Below are 18,355 nucleotides of genomic sequence, written 5' to 3'. Positions count from 1 at the left end.
GCAACTACGCAGTGCCTCAACAGTGTTGCAGTCCGGTAGTCCTCGACGCGTGCGTACGTTGGCGAGAATCATCCTCGCGGTGATTACTGGAAATCCGTTGCCGGTAATCGCTGCAGGGATCGATCTGTGCTCCAACCTCGCCAAGTTGAAGATCAGGTAGCTATAGCAGCTTCATCCTGCTTGCTCATCCTACGCACGTAGCAATTGTTGGAGTACGAATATCCTACTATTTGTACGACATACTCCCCGCCTAAATTGTATGTTTGTGACCGCTACGTCCATGTCTCATTTGTCCTTCCATGTCGAATAATGTCAACATCTTATATTATGTAAGTGTAGATGTGTGATGAATAAATCTTCTGATTTTGAGATATGTAATCTTGTGAATTTGTGATATGTAATCTTGCACTTATTCAAGAGTGCTATCGCTATATATGTATTTTTGTAATCTCCTTTTCTGGTTAGAGTTCACCAAAAATAACAATAATTGATGGCTAGCTAGACCAGGATGTGTAGTTGGTATTCAGCACAGGTCTTCGGCAACACCGTGTTTGTAGGATCGTCGTGCACAGACCCCGTCGTCGCTTCGAACGTTCTCAGGTTTCAACCGACGGCGACGAGATCGCTGCAGGTACTACGTATAAACGAAAAGTTTATCTTAGTCGTCGCTGACTTGCACGTGTTTTCCTTGTCTGAACGTACTACGGGCGGAAGATTAGTCAGAGCATGAAAGTTACTGCCAGCACAATGTAAAAGCATCTACAACCATAAATGCCAAAATCACAAAAAAAAAAATGACTCCACAACCACAACCGTCATTTTTAAATCATCAAATCCATATTACTACATTCAAAGTGAAACCTAATCTAACCGGAGCTTGGCTCCACCCTGCCCATGTCGAGCGGCCGATTGTGCCTCTTGAAGTGCCGCTCCGGTCATCGGTAAGGTAGAATAAGACATGTGACACGGACTAGCCCATGGGACTCAAGGCGTCGTCATCTCTCATGCCCTACTCTTTCTCCTCGAAGCCCGTTGCTCGCACGTCGCTATTGGACGTGAGATCAATGATGGATCCATCATGAGAGGAGCTGGTCACGTCCACCATGACGCAGTTGCGGCACCCGTGGTGGCCGTGCAACATACGGGGCGCCGGAGAGAATGCGACTCCACCTCACCAACGTCCGCCGTCGCGAGGGATGCCGCCACTTCCCGTGCCTGCTACCTTGCAAGGCGGGCACGCCGTGCCATCCTTGAGTTGAACGACGCTCATGCTTTCACCTCCGCCTCGGTGCGCCAACGAAGTGGTTGCGTACCTGCCGGCGTGATAACCCACAAGTATAGGGATCGCAACAGTTTCGAGGGTAGAGTATTCAACCCAAATTTATAGATTTGACACAAGGGGAGCCCAAGTATATTTGTAAGTATTAGCACTTGAGTTGTCAATTCAACCCCACCTGAAGATTAAATATCTGTAACAAAGTGATCAGTACCACAGTAATACGATAGTTTGATAGTAGTAGTAACGATAGCAGTGGTAATGGTAACAACAGTAATGGTTTTGTAGCAGTTGTAACAGTAGCAATAACAATAGTAACTTAGCAAGAACAATATGTGAAAAACTTATAGGCATTGGACTGGTGATTATGTTGGATAATGTTCATCATATATCAGTAATAACCTAGGGCGACACAGAACTAACTCTAGTTCATAAATATGATGTAGGCATGATTTTCGTAAATAGTCATCTGTGCTTATGGAAAAGATTTGCATGACATCTTTCGCCATACCCTTCCATGGCAGCGAGGTCCATCAAAAAACTAAGGCATATTAAGGACTAATTTTAATAAAGAACCGGAACAAAGCATTAGCACATAGTGGATACATGAACTCCTCAAACTACGATCAACACCGGAAAGTATCCAAATTATTGTCACATTGGTGTTTACGGATCATATAACGTAATAGGTGAATATGTGTGCAAGATCGAATCACGAACATAGATATAATGGTGATAACATAAACGGTTCAGATCTGAAATCATGGCACTCGGGCCCTATTGACAAGCATTAGGCATAGCAAAGTCATAACAATATCAATCTCAGAACATAGTGGATACTAGGGATCAAGCCCTAACAAACTAACTCGATTACATGATGAATCTCATCCAACTCCTCACCGACCAGTGAGCCTATAAAGAAATTACTCACTCCTCTGTGCGGTGAGCATCATGAAATTGGTGATGGAAGATAGTTGGTGATAACAAAGACCAAAGATCCCCCCCTCTCTAGAGCCCCGAACGGGCTCCAGATCTGGCATGCCGATGAAGAATAGGAGGTGGTCGCGGCTCCGCATCGTAAAATGCGATGAAACTTTCTCTCATATTTTCTAGAAAAATAGGATTTTGTAGCGTCGGAATTAGGACCAGCGGGGCCTCGAGGGCCCCACCACCCACCAGGGCGCGCCAGAGGGTGGTGGCGGGCCCTGGTGTCTCATGGGAAGCCAGTCCCCCCTCCAGTGGGTCTTGATTTTAGCATTTTGTTTATTTATTTCAAAATAATTCTACAAAAAGTTTCATCCAAATCCAAAAACTTTTATTTCTACATAAAAACAACAAGTTTGGGTCGATTCAATATGGTCGTTCTTCTATCGCCATACTCTCAATGTTGTTTTGAGACTATCATTACACTTAATGATATCTCAAAATCCGGAAAATGTGATCACAAACAACACTTGAGTTAATCTTAGAGGCGAGACTAGAAATCTTATTTTTACTGTTAATCATTCTACACGTGCATATAAGCTTTCCACTGAAATCACATATTCCAGGATCATAGCAGTTATAGCATAGAATATAAACACTTAATTATGAACAGAGAAATATAATAATATAATTATGAACAGATAAATATAATAATATAATTGTGATCACAAACAACACTTGAGTAACTCATCGACAATTATTTGAGCTTTCTATATTGCGTACCTCATCTTTTTTTCGAACACGGTACAGACACTCATACTTTTTTAGATGAAAGACATAAAGTCCGATTTCAAATTAATGAAGCCATCAACTGATTATGATAAAAGGTGCGAAGTATTACAAAGGAAATGCATAGAGAAAAGCTGGAAAAAAATACAAACATAGATCGCACAAGGTCGAAGCTACAACAGCAGGCCCAAGAGTGAAATCACCAACACAAGGAGAAACAAGTCCATGCCATCAGAGAGTACACTGCCACTACTAGGGAAAAGCCTAGCAGCAGCGAGGGTTTTAGGCCTATCGGTAGCGCGGGACGATGTGCTACTGATAAGGCGCTACAGCTAACGTATAGCAGTAGCGCCTGTCGTCCCACGCTACTGCTATACATGGATAGCTATAGCGCGCTTCAGAGAAGAGCGCTGCTGATATTATCTGCAGCGCTTTTTACAGGGAAGCGCTACTGGTAAGGAGGCGCTACTGCTAACTTTTTCCCCTCACTACTACTAGTTTTATTAGTTTTTTTTCTGCATATTTATTTTGTATTTGAATAGGCTTTATACAATAATATTTAGCATATCATACACATACAAATGTAATCATAGCATATACATACAACTAGTCTCATCAAATTATGCCATCATCATAATCATCATCCAACACAAAGTGGTCTCTCGTCATCATCTCGAAAATAGCGATACAAGTCTCGATTACTTGCAAATACATCGTCATCCATCTAAACAATGATATATGCGAGAAGAGCTATCACTTTGAGTGAGAGCGGAATTATGCAGTACATGAGTTCGTATCCCTCTCTCGCATTAGCGTGAACCTAAACTAACTACTGCCTGTCGCTCGGAAACCGGAAACCGGTACACCTGGGCCTGACACTTCGGCCACTCGTCGTATATACACTCCTAGCGTAGCACTTCTTCGCCATTGATGATCTATGCACACCTGCATCGTCACTTGAGTCGATGATATGCAACATATATAGTTGAGCAACAGAAAGAGAGAGACTTGGCAAAAATAGAAACAACATATCATAAGCATAAATAACAAAGTTCATCGTACCCACAATGCCCTAACTAGAGTGATCTTCGCTAGTCGAGGAGGAGGATGGTTTAATTACATCACAAATAAAGTTTCACCGTGCATAACTCAAAGTTTTGTCATACAGAAAGTATGAACTAAATGGACACATTGTCATATATCGACAATCACTCCACCATGTCGTGCCATCCATCCATGTTAGGGAGATAGTCCCTGAGCTTAGTGAAAGGCTTCATGTCAAGACGCTGAGAGGCTACCCATGTTCAGACGTCTTCCCGCGACATTTGTCCTTCTCCGTAGAACATCCCTGTTTTTCCGACGACCTCCTTCATGATGATTTGGGCAAGTTCGCGCTGGATGTTATAGAACTCAGCTCGAAGTCGATGATCCTCGATATCTCCTATGTCCTTTGCCAATTGCAGAATATGTGCATCGCCGGATCTAGGTGACATGTGAAGGTTCTGGTGATCCTGTCTGTACTCCAGCATGTGGTGTAGGACATAGAATCCATCATTAAGAGAATCGCTCGGTTGCTGGATGTAGCAGAAGTCGGTCTTATGGCTAAAGGCGAGCCTGCCGCCTCTTCTCTTCTTGTCCTTGACCTCTCCACCCCGTGCTTGGTAGTATAACATAGCACTGTCGAGAACATCCTTGATGTGGGTGTAATCCTTTTTGTGAATGTTCTTCGACGAGTCCAAGTAAAGAGCGTGGGAGAATCAGGGGTAGAGGATGATGAGGACGGCGCGCCCGCCGCTGCGCAAAATAAGTACACCTCAAATTAATTAGCCTCCACCGTGCAAATGAATGATTGAAATCGAAGGAAGGATAGCAGCGCAGATGACTTATACGAGATGATAAGGCACGAGAATCGCCTCCTTGTCCTTATTGGCGAGCATGAAACTGACGATGTAATCCCCCGTGTATTCACGGTGCTTTGCACAGACTCCAAGAATCCCTCGTGCATGTAGTACGGGTCAGCGACACAGATATGATGTATCTGCTCAACCCCGATGATGTAGTTCATGTGCAAGGCATAAAGGCAGACAAACGTAAAATCCAGCTTCTTCACGTGAAACATGTCGAATATGTAATCGAATCGAAGGAAGAACTTATCCGTGGGGAAGTAGTCGACGTACGACATTTGCCGCGGAACGTTAACCACATAGAGTGGGTATCCTGGATCTTTCGAGGCGATGAGGCCTTTCTCTATCCGCAGCACATCATCATGAAGTCTCCTTAGATCGCCGAATCTGGCACGTAGCACTGTTGCAAGTAGGATTGGTTAACCGGGGATATGCCATTTATCTGCATCGGGGATATCTATACGGTCCTGAAGCCAAGGCTGCTGAGGCGGCTGGATCATAGAATCAGCTTTTTTTTGCCTTTCCTCGCTCTCTTCCTAGACTTCTTTACTACCGGAAGGTCGTCCATAATAAGTTCAGCCTCCGGAGACCGCAATCCAGGCACCGACTCATGACACTCAAACCCTGAGTAGGCGCCAGTATAGACATACTGTTGAGTGCCATCGTCATCCTCATCCTCATCCATGGCGACATCATCAGCGACTAATGGAGCCTTCTCCTTACCCCGTCCGCTATCACCCAACCCAACACCCGACGCTAATTGGGTAGGTGGGGTGTTGATGTTCATACCTTGCTGAGGCTGCGTGCTCGTGGATGTGCTCCCGGCCGCCTCCAGACGAAGCAGACTCTTTGGCCACAACAGGACCCACCCATTGCAACAATCACCAAGCCACCGTGAGGTCTCGTCGTCATCCCCCACTAGTATCAGAGGAGGCAAATTCTCGTGGCCCGGTTTGACACTGGCCACGAAAACCTTGAAGACGTTCGGGGGGATCAGTCGGTTGTGGAACAATGGTTCCTTCGGCTCCATTATCGTCGCCTTCCCCACGTCCACCTTCTGGTCACCGATGGTGTACAATATGGTGCACGGGGTTTCGTCGGCCTGCAAAGAAAAGTCTGCCACGTGAGACATCCGAAAGGCAACGAAAACGGGAGATTATACATTTATTGAAGGGGCCGGTGTGACAGATACCGTGAGGGCGTCGAGCTCAGCCAAATATGAAGCACCGCCGAGCACGTCCGGTGTCGGATCCGGTGCGGGAGCAGGTGCGGGAGCCGGTGCAGGAGCAGGTGCTGGTGCAACGCTAATCGAGCTGTTCCCCAAGAAATCAGCAAGGGGAAAGTCCGCTGCATTTTTTTCTGGATTTTGCTTGGTCCAAGTGAAAATGGCCAGAACCAAGGAAGTAGATATATCTACAACCACCTGTTTTGCGGCAGCTACCGCTGTTGCGACTGTCTGAGATGATTTCTTATCAACCGCAATCTCAACCTTCTTGTCGATGTTTTCTTCAGTTAACCTCCGTCTTTCCTTTCTCTCCTCTGTGGTCTCACGCTAGTACTTCTTCCACGTGGCGCCGTCTCCGACACCGTGCACGTGTCCATACGATGGTCAAGTATCCACCGAGAGTCGTTTCAATATGTTCAATGCCCGGTTGAATGGAGTGTCCCACTTGGGCCTCGCCAATGCCTCAGACAGCGAGTCGCTTTCGGCCGCAATCCTGTGCTGCTCTCTCTGCAAAATGCACAAGGATCGTTTACAAAGATGACTAACGTGTGCAGTCGAATTGATCAGAAACTAAAATTACCAATAGTCTCATGAACTCCGTCGTGACCGGGTTTGTCTCGTAAACCTTCTTCACTAGGTCCCAACGGTGCCGGGCCCTGAGGACGTCACTCTCCTGCGGGACGGTGAACTCCGCCAAGGGGTCTGGGATGCCCAGACTCGCGGCTTCCGCATCCTCCTTGGCCCATTTGTACCTCTTTCCGCCGTAACCACGGCTTCCGAGGTAGTGGCTCCCAATGTTCCTCTCTTGAAGCCCCTTCATGTACTTAGACTTTTTTTGGCAGCTTCGGCCTTGCAAGCCTCGTTGAATATTTGAAACTGCTTTACCGTGATTGTCGGATTATCCTTTACAATCTTGGAGTAGGGTTCCTTGTCGATGATCCTTGCTTTCACCCTTATTTTCCAGGCGGCCAACGCGTCGCTAAACTTGATCATGGCGTGTTTGTTTATCTTCTTCATTGTCGGGTCCTTATCTGGATCTTCATAATCCTTCTTCTGTAGTTTCTCATTGTTGATGGTGGCGGTTGTCCGTATGATGCAGCCAATTTGATTGTCGTAGCACTTGCGCGCTTCCTCGGGCGCCTTTGGCTCAAAATTGCTGTCGTCCACCTCCGTGACTACTAGTCTAGTAGTCCTGAGTTTGATAGGAAGCCGTTGCCTCTTTTCTTTCGGTTCTACACCGGCTCCGCTCCCCGAGGCAGTGCTGGTCTCAGTCTCAGCACCGGTCTTGATGCCGGTCTGAGTCTCAGCGCCGGTCTCAGTCTCAGCACCGGTCTGCGTGTCAGTCTCAGTCCCCGATACCACTGGTGGGCCCAGCAACAACATCGGTTGATCGTCGGCAAGGCTCAAAAATTCGTCTGCCGCCCGGTAGACGTCGTTGCAATCACCAGAACCCTGTCCTTCATTGTTGCTAGCCATGTTTCCTATGATTAAATCTAGTCAATTAATTCTAGACCTAATAAAATGAATAATGACATAAAAAAGGCCTATTGTTTTGCAGGAACGTTGACTCCTTCCTGGTGTGGCAAATCCTGGGCACTCGATATGTCCTAGTTTATAGCACAAGTCATGCCGAAATTCACGAAATTTTTTGGCACGACCTTTGCTAAAAAGTGGACAAATCGAGAACCTGAAATTTGCCGGAACAGAAATGAATCAACATTCCGGCAAAACATAAGTCACTCAGCTTCATTCCCTGGAAATAGTGTTCAAATATCCCTCTTCGACACCGCAACACATGTCCAAATATACAACGAGCAACCACATGTCCAAATTTCACAAGCTAATTCAAAAGCAAAATGTAGAAGAAAATTCATTTAACTACTAATAGAACAAAATTCAGTTAACTTTAGTGTTCTATAATGATGAAAGGAAAAAAATTCAGTTAACTACTAATTTCATTCATTTTGGTTATTCATTTAACTTCACCTAATTAACCTACTGTAGCACTACTACTAGCAGCACTACTAACCTAATTAACCTAGCAAAACTCTACTGCCTAACTGAAAAACATCTAATTAACATCTACTAGTACCACTACTGCCCTAACCTAATTAACATCTACTAGTATCACTATATACTATACAAGCAGCATCTACCCTAATTAAACCCTATTGCCCTAACTAACTTTTGTTGTAAACCAATTTTTTCCTCTAAACTAATTTTTGCTCTAACATCTACTACTTAACATCCTTTGCCCTAAACTAATTTTTTTGCTATAAACAAATTTTTGCTCTACTAATTTTTGCTGTAAAATGCAGATATAGAGGAGTGGGGGAGGGGTGGGGGACTTACACTAATAGAAAACAGAGCTTTAATACCGGTTCATAAGGGCCTTTAATACCGGTTCTGCCACCGGCACTAAAGAGTGGAGACTAAAGCCCCCCCCCCCTTTAGCACCGGTTCGGCACGAACCGCCACTAAAGGCCCTCCACGTGGCGTGAGCTCGCGCCGTGGTATGGGGGACCTTTAGTACCGGTTGGTGTTAACAACCGGTACTAAAGGGAATTTTTTTTGAATTTTTTTTTTTGAAAATTTTGTAAAAAATATTTAAATTTTTTTTTCGATTTTCAAATTTTTGAATTATTTTAACCTCTAATCTCTAATCACCCGTCACCACTGCTCAATTTAATATCTAATCTCTAATCACCCCTCATCATTCCAAATCATCTAACTTCCCGGATGGTCACCCATCCTCTCACTACTCTAGCCTGAGTACGCTTAACTTTCGGGTTCTATTCTCCCTCGTTTCCAAGTCTGCACTTGTTGTTTTCCTGACAAATGTAAGCTGTCAATCCTATTAACCCTCAGCAGTTTAGCTTGAGCATTAGGTCACACGTTTCACTGTTTGAGTCTGGAACTATTATTCTAAAAAATATTTAGTAACACTAATATTTCTTGAATAAGTTTGACCACAGTTTGACCATAGTTTGACCATAGTTTGACCATACTTTGACCAGATTTGACCAAAATTCAAAAAATTGAAATAATTATTTAGTAACACTAATATTCTTTAATAATTATGTAGCAACATTAATACTTCTTGAATAAGTAGTTTGACCATAGTTTGACTAGATTTAACCAAAATTAAAAAAACTGAAATTATGTAGCAACATTAATACTTCTTGAATAAGTAACAATAATATTATTGCGTAATTATTTAGTAACACTCTATATTTCTTGAATCAGTTGTTTGACCGGTTTGACAAGATTTAACCAAAAATTTAAAAAACATAAATTAGAGCATATCTTTTTTTCCTTCTACAATTTTGTCATTTCAAAAATTGTCCTAAACCCTAAACCCGGGACTTAAAACGTCGGAAACTCTATGCTAAACAGTAAAAACTAAGGGTTTAAACCATAAAACCTAACCCTAAACTCTGAAATCTAAACCCTAGCACTAAAGGCACAAAACGTCTAAAAAACGTCTAAAACGTCCAAAAACTCTATTTTCCCTTTGGAATTTTGAGATTTTAAAAAATTGTCGAAACAGAAACTTGGTGTTTTAGCGGATCAATCTTTTTGTTCTGCAAATTTTGGTATATTATATGTATTTTTCTGAATTAGGATGATTTAGTTATGATTTTTCCAAGTTTGATAATTGCCATATAGTCCCGGTTTGTGTCTCCAACCGGGACTATAGGTTAGACCCCTTTAGTGTCGGTTCGTGGCACGAACCGGTACTAAAGGTTGGCCCTTTAGTATCGGTTTGTGCCACAAACCGGGACTAAAGGGCCTCGTGGGGCCCCGGCCTGACGCCAGCCTGCCACCACCCCTTTAATACCGGTTCGTGGCACGAACCGGTACTAAAGGTTCAACACGAACTGGCACTAATGCATAGCCGTTCGAACCGGTACTAATGGTACCATTAGTACCGTGCCAAAATCGAACCGGGACTAATGTGTCTCATATAAGGTCCTTTTTCTACTAGTGTTACAGAGAGGGGAGAGACGGTGGCGGGGAGGTGCTCGGCGACGGAGGCAGGGGCGGAGAGGGCGGGCTCGGGCACGGGCAACGGCGGTCCTGGGTGGGCTCGGGCGGCGGTGAAGTGGTAGGCGGCGACGGTGTGGTCGAGGGCGGCCTTGGGCGGCGGCGGTGAGGCTGAGGGCGGCCTCGGGGGGCGGCGGTGAGGATGACGGCGGCCTCGAGGGGAGACGATGAGGTTGCGGGTGTCCACGCCGGCAGGAGACGGCGGCGAAGTGGGGCAACGACGAATTGGGGAGACGGCGGCGAGGGCGAGGGATTTGGGGAAGAAGTGGTGGCCGGGAAGGGGGGGGCTGTTTAAGTGAAAACTTAACGGTAGCGTGTTTTCGAAAACACACTATAGCTAAGTTAGCTACAGCGCGTTTCGTGAAACTCGCTACTGCTATTCATTTCTCCCTTTTCCCCTTTTTCATTTATTTTTCTTTATATTTTTTTTCCTTTCTCCTTTTTCTATTTCTTTCATTTTCATTTACTTTTTTACTTGTTTTTCATTTTATTTTATTTTCGTTAGCAGTAGCGCCTTACACATAAACGCGATGCTACAACAAAGTTAGCGATAGCGCTGTTTATAAAAGAGCGCTACTACTATGTGTAGCCGATCGGCGTAGCGGTGGGAATTTTTGTAGTAGCGCTTTCACGGCTGGACGCGCTACTGCTATATGTGTATCTGCAGCACGGTTTTCTCGCGCGCGCTATTGCTATCTAGCAGTAGCACCCTTTTTTAACACGCGCTACTGCTAAAATTCTGTGTATAGGCTCTTTTTTAATAGTGTGCGGACCAGAACAACCGGAACAAAGGAGCCTGTGGCACACCAACAAGCAATGGAGAGGAGGATCATGCCTGTAGTGAGAAACCATTGGCTCTGCCAAGACCCGCTGGTGCAACGGGAACAGAGGAGTCCGTGGCACACCAACAAGCAATGGAGAAGAGGATCATGCTTGCACAAAGAAACCATTGGGTCCGCCAAGACCCGATAGTGCCATTGCCGGACGGGAGACCACTATCTCTCCTACATCCAGCACGAGGATGTCGGTAACCGACCGGCAAGCACGAACAACATATGCAGCTGCCGCCAATCCACACACTGCAACACACCGCAACCCCAACCCTACCCCAAGCCGATGCCTCCAAGGAAGATCAGACGCCGGTGCGCCGCCCCGGCTGGCCAAAGGTCTAGGTTTTCACCCAAGAACTAATGGAGGGGAGGAGGTGGAGGAAGAGGAAGCTCAACACACCCTCGGGAGGGGAAAAGAGAGGCCGGAGCGCCGCCGTTGTCTTCGAGGTCGATGCAGAGTCGACTAGGGATTCCCCCTTCCAGGCTTCCTCCACCACACCCTCTGGAGCCCCGATCTGGCAGGCCAAAAGGGCTGGATCCAAATCGGTGAAGAAGGAAAGCCACATAGGGGAAGGAGTCTGGAGATCCTAGAAGCAGAACACCTCCGCCGCCCACAAGACCGGCAGGACGACCAACACCTGCAGTGCCACTTATCGGCGAGGTCGACGCCACCCGCCAGATCTAAGGTCGCCGTCCTAGCGCCCAAAGCTCCCTACGACGAAGCAGGGCAGCAGAGCCTCGCCACTTCCTTCACTGGAGGCCACGCGACGACCAAAAACGTCCTCGGGTGGCGGAGGGGAGGGTGGGAGAGGAAGGGTGGGTGGCTCGGGCGGTTAGGTTTCCATCACATTTGAGTTGTCTACTCCACAGAGGCTCATACATGCGCACATACACTCGCCCTTATGAATGCACGCACACACACCCTACCCCGATGCACATCTTAAGACTAAGCCGGTGAATCATCTTGAGATTGACTAAGTCACCACAAGTGTCTTCGTACTTAACCGGAACATCTCCTCCCACTGAACGAACATCGCCAAAAAGTCTAAAATAAATCCAAGAAAATGCGAGCACCAGCACCAAGTCTATAACTTAAATCCTGATGGGTTGGTTCCACCATAAAGAACCTAATCATCCGAGCTAGGCGCAGTTCGCATTAAGTACAGTGTCTATAGTGTACATGGGAGTGCAGGTCTGGCTAAACATGCATTTCTTCTTTTTGCGGGTGAAAACAGTTGGAAGGATAAAACTAAATCTGTATTCACATTGTCAGAGTACATGCTATTTATACAGAGGGAGAACTGATCGCCCTACATCTGTGGCACGCAGGCCATGGGCATCGTGTGATCCTAATTACAAGGGACTACATGCACAATAATGTTACATACAATTCAACACCCCCCCTCAGCCGGAACTCCATTTGCATGGACGTTGAGGCTGGATCGAAACTCATGGAACACCGGTGATGGTAGGCCTTTTGTGAACACATCCGCGAACTGAGAGGTAGATGGTACATGCAGCACACGAGCTTCGCCCAAAGCTACTCGATCACGCACAAAATGAAGATCAATCTCAATGTGCTTGGTGCATTGATGTTGAACCGGATTGGATGCAAGATAGGATGCGCTTATGTTATCACAATAGACAACGGTGGCTCGATGCGGTGGACACTGGAGTTCATGAAGGAGTTGTTGTAGCCAGGATGACTCTGCAACACAGTTAGCAACACCGCGGTACTCGGCTTCGGCACTGGAACGGGACACGGTCGCTTGGCGTTTGGAGGACCAATAGACGAGGTTGGAGCCGAGGAACACGCAGAAGCCAGACGTGGATTTGCGGGTGTCGGGGCACCCTGCCCAATCCGCGTCCGTATAAGCGATGAGATCGGTGGATGCGGACTTGTAGAACTAAAGCCCATAATGAGATGTACCTTGGAGGTACCGTAGAATCCGCTTGATGAGCTGCATGTGGGTGTCACGAGGCTCATGCATGAACAAGCACACCTGTTGAACGGCATAGGAGATGTCCGGTCGAGTTAAGATGAGATACTGTAAAGCACCGACAAGGCTGCGATAGTATGTGGGATTAGACAAGATATGACCCGTGCCAAGAGACAGCTTAGAGCTGGTGTCGACTGGGGTGGAAACGGGTTTGAAGTGTAGCATGTCAGTGCGGTCTAGGATCTCTAACGTGTACTATTGCTGGGAGAGGAAAATGCCGGAGCGATTCGGAGTGACATTGATCCCGAGGAAATGATGTAGAGGCCCTAAGTCAGTCATGGAGAAGGCAGACTTGAGGGAAGAAATAATGTGGTGAAGTGTGTGAGTGGAGTTGGCTGTGACGATGATGTCATCGACATAAACAAGCGAATAAGCAAGAGATGGCCCACGGTGGAGTATGAAGAGGGAGGTGTCACTCTTGGACCCACGAAAACCAATAGAGAGGAGAAACGCCTGAAAACGGAGAAACCATGTACGTGGTGCTTGCTTGAGACCATAAAGAGACTTGTGGAGGCGACAGACATGATCCGGATGAGAGGAATCCACAAAGCCCGATGGTTGAGAGTAGTACACGGTCTCATGAAGGTCACCGTGGAGAAACGCATTCTTGACATCCAACTGATGAATGGGCCAAGAACGTGAGGTGGCGAGACTGAGAACCACACGGATGGTGGCAGGTTTGACGACGGGACTGAACGTTTCACCATAGTCCACACCTTCCCTTTGAGTGAACCCACGCACGACCCAACGTGCCTTACAGCGTGCCAAGGAGCCATCCGTGTCGAACTTGTGCCTGAAAATGCACTTCCCTGTAACCACGTTGACACCTGCAGGCTTAGGCACCAAAGACCAAGTAGAGTTCGCCATTAAAGCATTATATTCCTCTAGCATAGCATGTCGCCAATTTGGGTCTTTGAGGGCTGACTTGTAGGTTGGTGGGATGGGTGAGATAGTAGATGCATCTGCAAGAAAGAGGCGACGAGTCATGCAGAAACCGGCTTTGGAGCGAGTGGACATTTTATGCGCATTTTGTGGTGGCGGAATTGGTACGGCATGGTGGGGGAGACGTAGTGTAGGCATGCATGGGGTGGAGATCCCGGAGGGGATTCGGTGGGGCCGGGAGAAGAGGGGACCGACTGGCTGGGCACGAGATCTGGGGTGGATGCGGTGGCAGACGCGGTGGGATCGGCGCGCGGCGACTGGTGGGCAGGAGACGCGGTCGGGGTAGTGCGGGTGGACCCGGGCGAGCCGGCAGGGCTGTTGGGCGGCGTGGCAGAGCGGGATGGGGTGGGCGAGTCGCGAGGCGCGGCGGGCGAGGCGCGAGGCGGGGGACTGCATGTGGAGGTGGGGCCCGGGGGATCGTGATCCGAGGGAGGTTGGTACGAGGTTGCTGGATTGGCGGAGGGGAGTGCATGGCTGGTAGGTGGGATCCGGTGTGTGGGATTTTCTGTGGATGTGCAGGATTGCGGCGGCGTGTAGAGAAAGGAGTGCTCATAAAAAAACATGACGGGACACAATAACACGACGCGATTCTAGGTCGAAGCAGCGATAGCCCTTGTGCTCGAGGGGGTAGCTGAGGAAGACGCAGCGGATGGAGCGAGGGGAGAGTTTATGGTCCATTGTGGCAGATGTGTTGGGATAGCATAGACAACCAAACACGCGGAGATGGTCGTATGATGGGTGAACGCCATGGAGGAGAAAGTATGGTGTGTTGTGGCCAATGGAATGGGAGGGTCGTCTGTTGAGTAAGTAGGTCGCGGTGTGTAGGGCCTCAACCCAAAATGGGGGCATGAGATGAGTTTGGAACAAGAGGGTGTGTACTATATCATTGGTGGTACGGATGAGGCGTTCAGCCTTGCTATTTTGGGGTGATGTGTGTGGGCAAGAAAAACGGTACGCAATGCCGTTAGAGGAGAAGAAGGTACGTAGGGATGAGTTGATAAACTCGCCGTCGTTGTCACATTGCATAGCCTTGATAACTACATTGTATTGAGTGTGGACAAACGTGAAGAAACGTTGCAGGACGGTGGAGGTGTCGGATTTGTGGTGCAACGGAAATGATCACAAGTAGTGGGTGAAATCATCTAACACAACAAGATAGTATTGATATCCAGAGAAGCTTACAATAGGTGATGTCCACAAGTCACAATGTATGAGATCAAAGGGTGCAAATGTTCTGCTAAAAGAAGAAGAAAATGGTAGGCAAGGCTGGCGGCCAAGATGGCATGCACTGCAGGGAGAGTGTATGGCTTTATTACAATCGGGCAGAAGATCACGAGCTAAAACCGAAAGGGAGTGAGCGCCGGGGTGGCCGAGGCGGCGATTCCAAATATCCGAGGAGGCCGTGGCGATGAGCGCGGACGCCAAAGAAGCTTTATTGCCGGTGAATGGCTAGAGGTCGCCATTGCTAATGGAGATCATGAGAACCCTCCGTGTGTGAAGATCCTTCACAAGAAAACCACAGGGGTAAAACTCAACAGAACAAGAGTTATCACAGATGTTCTTGTCTCCCCCAAGAAAACCACAGGGGTAAAACTCAACAGAACAATAGTTATCACGAGTAAATTTGCGAACCGAAATGAGGCTAGTTACGACATTGGGGGAGACAAGAACATCTGTGAGACGAAAATCATTGGGAGGAAGAGAGACTGATCCGGTAGCCGTGACAGGGAGACGGTGACCATTGCCGACAAGTATACTAGAAGGTAAGTGCTTTAAGGAAGAACTATACGAGGTTAAGGTACCTTGGGTGCTGGTGACGTGAGAGGAGGCGCCGCTGTCCAAGAACCACTCGGACGAGGGAGTGGAGGGGATGCCGCCGTTGCTGTAGGCGGCGTTCAACATGGTGAGATGCTCCCAAGAGGGTGGTGGCACGGGGTAGTACGGGGACGGCATCGAGGGCGCCGGCTGGTACATCTGATAAGCATGAGCATGCGCGCCGGGACGAGGGCCAAGAACCCCCGCGGAGTTGGGGGGCACCCAGCTGGAGCGCGGGGCCGGCAGCGCCATGCCGTAGGGCGCGAAGTACCCCGTGAAGGGCGGGAGTGGAGCCTGGGACGAACCACCGCGACCGCCTGAGTCGGAGCGCCCACGTCCACGGCCACGGCCGCGGTCATCACGACCACGGGTGTGCTGCGGAGGATGCGGCGCGGAGGAGCGGTCACCGCGATCAGGGGTGCGCTCGCCGCGATCGCCAGGAAAGTGCCCAGCTGATCCAGAGGCGCCAGCGGACGAGCCGCCGCCGGCAGAGGAGCCGCCACCAGGGAGAGCAAACGCCGAAGCGCTCTCTTCGGCAGCGCGCTGCGCCTGGGAGTCTTCGGCGAGGACGACGCGGGAGAGGATCTCGTCGAAGGACATGTCCGACACCTTATCACCGACGACAACAGGGATGGTCTCAAGGCGTTTGTCGAGGCCATGCAGAAACTGAGTAGAGTGGTCCACCTCGGTGACGGCGTGATCGATGTCGGCGAGTCCGTCGGTGAGGAGCTTGATGCGGCGAGCATATTCGGTGACAGAGAGGTCACCTTGTTTGAGGTTCCGATACTGACAGTTTAACATCATGAAGCGGGCGGCCCGATTGGCAAGGAAGAAGGATTGGATCTTGGTCCAGAGGGCATAGGTGGAGGTCGCACCGACGACATGGTCGATGAGGGGATCCGCGAGAGTCGCGTAGATCCAGAGCGCGACATGGGCATCAAGCTCAATGTAGTGGGCGTCGGCATTAGGAGGCGGCGGGTGCTCGATGAGGAAGGTGACTCCGTAGTGAAGAAGGACCATGAAGAAGAACGATTTCCACTTGTGGTAGTTGTGCTCAGCGGGATTGAGGAGGAATTTGATGTGGTTTGTAATGTGGTCGTTGAAGATTGAGGTGCGGGGCGCGGGTGCCGGCGGCGCCGGGTGGGAGGAGGCGAACAACGGGGCAAACTGGGATGCAGAGGGGCCTGAGGTGCCGGAGAAGGAGAGGGGAGCAGTGGCCGGAGAGGAGGTCGCGGCGGTGTCTGCCGCGAGCGCCGTGGAGGACAACAGTGAGCTCGGCGAGGTGGCGGAGCTGGAGGTGCCGGAGGAGGGAGTGCCACGGACGTCCATGGGGAAGAGGCCTGGTAACTGATAACAAGTTGGAAGGATAAAACTGAATCTGTATTCACATTGTCAGAGTACATGCTATTTATACAGAGGGAGAACCGATCGCCCTACATCTGTGGCACGCAGGCCATGGCCATCGTGTGATCCTAATTACAAGGGACAACATGCACAATAATGTTACATACAATTCACCAAAAACTCTTGTGTTACTCAATCACAATGTCATTATAATCGCAAACGTGTACTGGAAACTGTTTGTCATCGACGGGTGGATATGCACAAGACACGCGTTTTGAATTTTACGTACGCGGATAAGAAAACCTCTCTAAGGATGAGGGGCGACCTAGCAAGCAACCTGTGTAGTGTAGTGCCTCCGAAAAAAGGTTTCCTCCCGCTTTGTATACAAAGCAACCAACCAAAACATCCAACGATAGGTGCTGGGATGGAAGCAGCACAGTCACGCCCAAAAGAAAAGAAAGAGAAAATACAAGAGAAATAAACGCCGACAACGGCGGATCGACAAAGAAACGGAGAAGCCTCGTGGCCGCTGCACCCACCGGAGATCTCCCACCAGACCCCGAGCCTCCGAAGCACCGGTACCAATCAACATCTCCAAGAAGGGACGCGACGAAGACGACGCTGCTGCCAAGGGTTTCCCCCGGTACACGGTGAGGAGAGAGGAAGGGTAGCTCCGACGCCCTCCAGGAAGGTCTGGCGGCATCCACAAGCGCCACCGCGTCGATGTCGGCCAAGCCAACAGAGATTTCTCCCGATCCCAACCTCCAACTCAGGCACCCCGAAGCTCGCCGCCAAACAGACCCTCACCCTGCGCCACCCGGACACGAAGCGTTCAACGCTGTCTCACCACGGCACCGTGAAGCATGGTCGGCACGATGAAGAAGAGGAGCCGGGACAAGGCAGCAGCACCGTCGGCACGCGGGAGGGCCCCACCTCCACCGCCGAAGACGGTAGCTGACCGGACGCAATGGCAGGAACACACCAGGCCCGGCGGGGAACGCAGACCCGTAAAGTTCCCGCCTTCGCACTGCAGCCGGCACGCCGTCGGCTCCGCCGCCCCTGTCCAAGCCGTTCCCTTCCTCCCCACACCGAAAGCCGCCAAGGGAGGCACCACCACCACGCGCACCGCCGGCCACCATCACCAGGTCGCCGGACCGCCACCGGCCGAGCCGCACCACCGCCGCACGCCCACGACGGAGAGGAACCACCGCAGCCGCCAGCAGCCCGAAGCCGGACCCCAGCCGCCGCCCACGCCGCCC

This window comes from Triticum dicoccoides, chromosome 2B (genome assembly GCF_002162155.2).
Source record: "Triticum dicoccoides isolate Atlit2015 ecotype Zavitan chromosome 2B, WEW_v2.0, whole genome shotgun sequence".
Taxonomy (NCBI): Eukaryota; Viridiplantae; Streptophyta; class Magnoliopsida; order Poales; family Poaceae; genus Triticum; species Triticum dicoccoides.
The sequence above is the reverse complement of the archived record's forward strand: the minus strand, read 5'-3'. Positions refer to the sequence as shown.